At 36.9% G+C, this 7,437-nt stretch overlaps 1 long non-coding RNA gene across 1 annotated transcript; it reads right to left on the reverse strand.

The window, feature by feature from the left end:
* Positions 1–727: 727 nt before the first annotated feature.
* On the reverse strand, positions 728–4,308 carry LOC136846640 (uncharacterized). Its single transcript, XR_010855464.1, has 2 exons — positions 4,166–4,308; positions 728–1,215 (listed from the first exon to the last, which is right to left on the reverse strand). It is a non-coding gene; the product is annotated as an uncharacterized lncRNA (long non-coding RNA).
* Between the last annotated feature and the right edge of the window lie 3,129 nt (positions 4,309–7,437).

Raw genomic sequence — 7,437 nt, forward strand, 5'->3', positions numbered from 1 at the left:
AGCTTGGGTGACTACACAAACTATTGAGCAGCCAACAAAGTTCCCAGAGAGGTCTCCAGGGACTTGTGGGTGACCTCTCAAGTAGGGGTACTCTAACATTCCCAGACCCCTACCCTCATTACCTTTAAAACAAATAAGTTCTTCCAAATTCCAGGGACAGTCCCACACCTGATTGTGAGCTATTGCCGAAACTATTCAGTTATCACCATTGCTTGAGATAGGAATAGTATATGCATCTAATCACTTCACTAAGCCAGAAAGAAATGCTGTTCCTGGATATCTACTTTTCATGCTTGCAGGCAATAACAAAGAGTCAAGGATAATTTGGCCTAAGATTTCAGGTTCATTTCAGAAAATACCTTATGGCTTGTACTAGACAGATGCATCTCATCCAGATCACCAAAAACAATGTCCCATTGGGAGGAAATTGAGAAACCCTCATATCTCTTGTTAGAGACTGATGGGTTCCAAGTTTTCACCACAAACTAGTGGGCAAACGAAAATGAGACACCACCAACCCTCCAAGTTCTAGATGAGATAGGAAGAGGCATGTTACTTGCCCATACTGTATTCACCTTATTTGCCAAACCCATCCAACAAGGTTTGCTTCCTTTAAATAATGAATTTATATGCTAACTTAAATTTATGTTTGTGTTACAGATCACTGGGGAAAAAGGTTGCACAAAATAAATTTGAGGAATAGGAAAGGAAGCAAAGATAAGCAGTGTACAATACATAACACTATGTATTAGCACCATGTACAGTAGTTTCAATCCGGTTTTCATGCAACAGTGAAAACACTTTTTCCATAGAAATCTGATAGAGCTCATGGTGAAGATATAAGTACAAAGAAAAAATTAGAAACATTTTCGCGGGATTCTTCATAGTACATGAAAGGATACTAACAATTTGGGGATTGTAACCTCCTTATGTGGAAAACTGGGACTAAAATTACTAAGACTGTTAAATTCATCATGAGCCAGCAAACTATTACCAACAATTACAATTTTTCCTTATCCCAGTTTTAAAAATTATTACTAAGAACACAATTCTACCTACAATCACTCTCTTCGTGATAGCTGTAGATTCTGTCACTGGCCAACAGTTATGGCTGTCATTTTGCAACAAATATATCCAACATTTTTCCTCTGAAGCAAGGAGTCACTGAGGGTAACCTCGATGATCCAGTAACCATGTGGTGCTGCAGGACATCACCTGAAATGGAAAAGTGAAACTTAGTAGTCTTTAAATGATATGCACATGGGAGTAGCCTTGAAATAGAAAATATATATGACTTTGATTCAATTTTCAATCTAAACCTAAATACAAACCAAACAAAATTGTATGAATCATCCAATTGGTAACAAGATCAGTACAGTAAGTTTTTTTTTTTTTTTCAAGCTCACAGGGCGAGCCAAAAGAATCAATTCTGGAATGAGAACTTTTAATAAGAGAAAGGTGAAGTTAAAGAAGTAGTCTGACAGCTTATAGGCGGGAGACAAAAAAAAAAATAAACAAGTAAAAGGCAGACTACAATTTAGTTGGGGCCCAGAAGTAACGCTGCAAAGAACCTTTAGCATTGTTGGTCAGTACTGTATCCAGTGTCATGAAAGGCACACGGTAACAGGTGGCCCCATAAAGTTCAACAGATGACACTAAGGATATATGCCAATTACAGTATACAAGGAAGTGCTCCTGAGCACTATAGATAAAAAAGATTAAAGGCTCATGTAGGCATTTTGCCCACCAGCTACCCTACAAAAATATTCTAAACATATATGACAGCTCCTATAAACAGGTATGGTAGTATCCTAAGCCCATCTTGTACACCCCCAACCTTACTAAGGGTTATTAAAACAAAGATGAAAAAGCTATCACTGTGTATAGTTACTCCATATCATTTACCTCAACATATGACAACTCTATACAGCACCCCATTTGTCTCTCTGCAATGCAACATCCTACATAAAGTTAAGACATCTCAAACTCTCAGATTAACTGAAATATTCTTAATAATACTGCAAAAACTCATGTCCTTAATAGACTGCTTCCACTGTCACAAATACTTTTGTCTTAAAAAATGTTGTTTGTTATTTTCGAATTATTGTAAATCACACTAGACATTTTACATATCTACACATTAGGACAAGACCATGAACATAGCTGAGATTTCACAACAGGCACAACAATCTCAAGAGATTCCTTAAGACCACTGAGGACTAGATACTCCTCTAACAAGACTGGTCCTCAGGACACACTGTTCAATTAAATATACAGTACAGTAATCTTAAAAAAGCCCAAAGTTGCGAACTTTATTTATGGGAGTCTAAAGAAGTATAAGAGTAACAACTGATCTTGACCTTTTTTTAATGCAACTTATTCATGCAGCCTCTATCAATTACCACTGCAATTAACACATTTTGCTGGGTAGATTATATCTCATCTAAGCAAATGTTTTTGCAATATCAGTTACCCTCAATGATGTCACCTGATTATATACGCTCACAATTTATCAAAGCAACTGCTGGGGGGGGGGTTAATGTTCTGCCTCCATATCATCATTACTCCACTGATGTAATTGTCTGGCTATCAAGATGCTAATAAATAACATTATACATCCTTACACAACAAGACTTACCGGTACATATCAAGAAATATACTTATTTCAACTTTAAGCACACAGGACAATGGGCTGGGTTCTTGAGAGAGAGAGAGAGAGAGAGAGAGAAAAGGGGGTTTGGCTGGCAGGCATGCTATGGCTTGACAATGAATGAAGCAACTGACCATCCCTTACAAAGTGAGGGTATATGTCAGGAAAACCACAGTAGGAACAGAAGTCCAATGTCTAGTCATACAAAGTAAATGCAGGAAAACGTGGCCCAACAGTCATTACGAGGTCACCTGACCAATTGAGAAATGTACATGTCATTTTAGCCCTGTATTGCCGTTATTTCACATGAGCAGTCCTGAAGAAGGTATTTTCGTGCTTCCCCTAGTCACCTTAATTATGGCAACAATAAATCAAAGAAATTTAAAGATGTACAATACTGAACCTCTTAGTCCTACAATTATGGGGGACCATAGTGAAAAAACGGGGGTTTTGGGAGGGGAAAAACACAAATTAAACACAATTCAGGATAATGTATTCTTATTACCCCACGATACTTCTTCAAGATCTGATTCTCACTATGGTATTGCATTTTCAAAGTGACACCATGCACTAGCTTATGTTAGGTGAGGGTTCAATCCCCAGCAAGGTAAAACCTGGTGTGCTTGGTTTGCTTAGGTTATGTTGCAACTTTAACATAATGATTTACATTTCTATAAGTTAGGTCAGGTAGGGGATTCAAGGGGACAAAGCCCCTAGTCGGGTACGGACCCAGCACCCTACGTTAGGTTAAGTGATAATAAGTTACATCGTTGTACATATCTCAATACTGCTTTTCCACCATCCAAAAACCCAAGTTCCCACCATGGGCCTCCATAATTGTAGGATATAAGGGAGCTCCATTATCTCAAAAACTAAACTTATTAGAAAATAATTTTTTTTGGGAGAACTAAGTGGCAGCACTCAGTAGTAGCTCCGCGGCGGCGATTTCCTTCTAACTTCTAGTTGAACACTGCAGAAAGTTTAGTCAATAAACTTGTACTTAGCTTTTAAAGATTTCAAATTAATATAACTCATTGAAATTCACTTCAAACTTGCTTAAAAGTTTCAAAAATCAATTTTTTACAATAATCTACATCATATATATGTGATTTTCAGCTAATTTGGTTGATTTATTGATAAAACTCATGTGTCAATCTCGATGCATCTCCATTCTAATAATAATAATAATAATAATAATAATAATAATAATAATAATAATAATAATAATAATAATAATAAAAGCAATTCAAAAGGACTAAAAAAAATATGACAAATTTTGGCCTAACCTGTATGGACAGTCTAGCCTGGAAAAATAGCCATGGAGTGGAGTTCAATAATGCTTTCTAGAAGTCCATTTGTGCATGTTTGGAAATGAAGAAATTTATTACATACATTTATTAAAGGTTAAATACCAGCATTAAGCTGGACGCCACAAAGGGTACCAATGACCACCTTCACTAAAATTCCACTTCAAGTTGCAAATAACACTTTTTTTTAACATTTACGTTCACTTACCGTCTACGTCTAAGTAATCGCCTACACATGAGTCACAGCAAGCATAAACAATGCTAACTTTAGCAGTAATCGACCGAGGAACGACTCTGTTTTACGTCATTGGTTCTCAGGGGTAAGGAAGGATGATTTTAGTAACGTGACGTGACCTTCATTCCAGTGATGTAGTCCTAGCTTTGGCTGGACGCTATTTCGGGCCATTTTTTGCTTATTTCGGGACGTTTTAAAAATATTCTATACTTCCTTAATGGTATACGAATTTTTATTAATAGAATTCATGGAATTTGTCTTAATTTTAATGTTACAGTGTTGACTGAACGTGTGGAACAGTGGAACCGTAGAAAGTGGAGTTAACAGAAAATCAGAAACATGACGGCTCTGATAACATCTCGAGTGGAATTAAAATAGTTATATGTATTTGAACCGATTTGAAAAAAATACTTCATTTAAAAGTATTTATTTTTTTACTTTTCATGGAAATGCTTCCAGCAAAAGTGAGAGGATTTACTGAGTGGTATTTAAAAAGAAAGTCAGACGAATTTTGAACATAAGATTTTATGGTCAACACCCTATTTATACTGTCTTGCTAACATTAATACCATATTTATTGTATTACTTAATATTTCACGCTTATAAAGACGATTATAGAACGAAGGACATAAAATGTTTAAAGTGTTATTCAACTAAGTTGCAGCAGTTTATTTTCTTTATCTTACGACCCGACACACATATGTACAGTATATCTTTACAATGTACAGTCTCTGGCCCCTTTAATTTACATATGGTTATAGTAAATGTGGTAAGGCGTAGGCCTAGAGTCTGTAGCCGTAAAACCTTATATGTTATTATTATTATTATTATTATTATTATTATTATTATTATTGTTAAGAAAAAGATGAAACCTATTCATATGGAACAAGCCCACAGGGGTCAGTGACGTGAAATGCGGGCTTCAAAAGAAGACGGGGTTTATTCGAAAGAAGTAACAGAAGGTAATAGTGGGCAGCATTTAACACAGTGGAAAGAGGGAGTTGGAGTGGTTGGACAACAAAATACTATCAGCCAGAAAATCAACAAGATGAATTACAAGGACCTCAAGGTGGATTAAGGAGAAAACCTCACAGTTCCACTAGTAACAGTTAAGAGAGGTTGGGCAGCAACACTAAAAAGAAAGGAACAGGAATGGATGAAGAGCAAAAGGCTAAAACACTGATGCAGCTAGGAGCCGAAGGTACACTGCAATTATATATATATATATATATATATATATATATATATATATATATATATATATATATATACATATGCATACACACACACACACACACACACACACATATATATATATATATATATATATATATATATATATATATATATATATATATATATATATATATATATATGGTTGTGTTAAATGTTTTTTCGTCACCCATCTCCCTCTATCTCTCTGTAATACTTACATGGAAAATTATATAAAATATATATATATATATATATATATATATATATATATATATATATATATATACTGTGCATATATAAACATATATATATATATATATATATATATATATATATATATATATATATATTATATAGATATATTTACGCATATGCTGTATATACATATATATAAACATATACGAGTATATATGGTTCTGTAAAATGTTTTTTCGTCCCCCATCTCTCTCTATCTCTCTCTGTAATACTTACATGGAAAGGGCCTATAATATGCCATAACTGAGTATACCGAGCATTAGCAGTTAACTGTGTATGTGTGTATATACAGTATATATGTGTGTGTGTGGGTGTGTGTGTGTGTGTGTGTATCAAACAGAATGAAAACGGGAACAGAGACACCAGAAGTAGACAGGTTATTATTAACAGTGTGAGAAAAACGGTCGATTCATGCACGGAAAATAAATGATGAATATGAGCTCCCGGGAAAAAGAAAAAAAAAATCTTTGGGGTCGAAATTGACACCCGCGAACCTGGATAGATTTAAGGAATGATAAAACCATTTATCGAATAATTATGCCATTTACCTGCAATCATTCGAGTGTCGGAATCTCTGTAACGGCTCCACTCTCTCTCTCTCTCTCTCTCTCTCTCTCTCTCTCTCTCTCTCTCTCTCTCTCTCTCTCTCTCTCTCTCTCTCTCTCTCTATTCGGAGCCAGGATCCTAATTCTTCACGTCTTCAGTCAATTATAATACCGAGAGATCCTGTGAGGCTCTCCGAAGCGGGATTTGCAATCAGAATCCTTCTCCTCCTTACCGTCTTCACAGAGTCCCAGAAGGTATATTCGAAAACTAACTAGTTTTATTTATTTATTTTTATTTGTTTTATTTATTTTATTTAATTTTATTGATACTATTTACATTTATTTAGAGAGGGGCAAGAAGCGCTACAGAAAGAGATGCCCAAAGAACAGGAAAAGAACGAGAAGATGGAACAACAACTCCAGAATCTTCTGAGGAAAGTGGAAGAAAAGTCGTCCGACGAGCACACGGGAGAATTCGCCAGAGCAGACGACAGGACGAAGGAAGCCGAAGCTGGGGTTATGTCTGGAAGGAGGTGGGGAAGAGAAAGGGAAGACAAACGTTGGAAGCTAAAGGAAAGGAGTTTGTGGAGTTCGGTGTTGAAATTCACCGCCCAGAAACAAAAGGTGAAAAAGAGGGCGATGGAGGCGCAGCACCGGAAGAAGAAGTCGGACCGCCCTCTAAACTACGAGGACATGCCCGCGACTCAGGCACTGTACGAGGAGCTCACAGATGAATTTGGTGATTGAAAAGCAGGAGAAAATCCATGGCAAGCAGGCAGACGAGCTATTCCAGTGCCAGAGAGAGAAGGCAGAGCTGGAAGAGTAAATCCAGGGGCTCCAGCAAGAAAACGAGAAGATGCAGAAGGAAGTAGACTCCAGGATGCGTGAACTCCTGCGGAAGAACCGCCAGCTAGATTTCATGGAACAAGCGCTGAAGGCTAAGGAAAACAAACTCAAGAGGAGATTCGACGAAGACCCGGAGAAATGGGGGCTGGTGGATTCCCTGCAAGGTCAGCTCCGACGCGCCCATTGTGAAAGGGACCAACTGGCCCAACAAGTGGAAGAGCTACTTTTCATATATCGCCATCAAAAAGTAGGGCTCGGAAAGTACGATGAGATTATTGAAATACTGTTAGCTTGGCGGGGAGACGTCAAGGAGGAATTAGGACGGGAGGATTTCAATCTAATAGTTGCCAACTTTCAATAGCAAGAAAGGAGAACAAGGAGAAT

Source organism: Macrobrachium rosenbergii, chromosome 15, assembly GCF_040412425.1.
Source record: "Macrobrachium rosenbergii isolate ZJJX-2024 chromosome 15, ASM4041242v1, whole genome shotgun sequence".
Lineage (NCBI taxonomy): Eukaryota > Metazoa > Arthropoda > Malacostraca > Decapoda > Palaemonidae > Macrobrachium > Macrobrachium rosenbergii.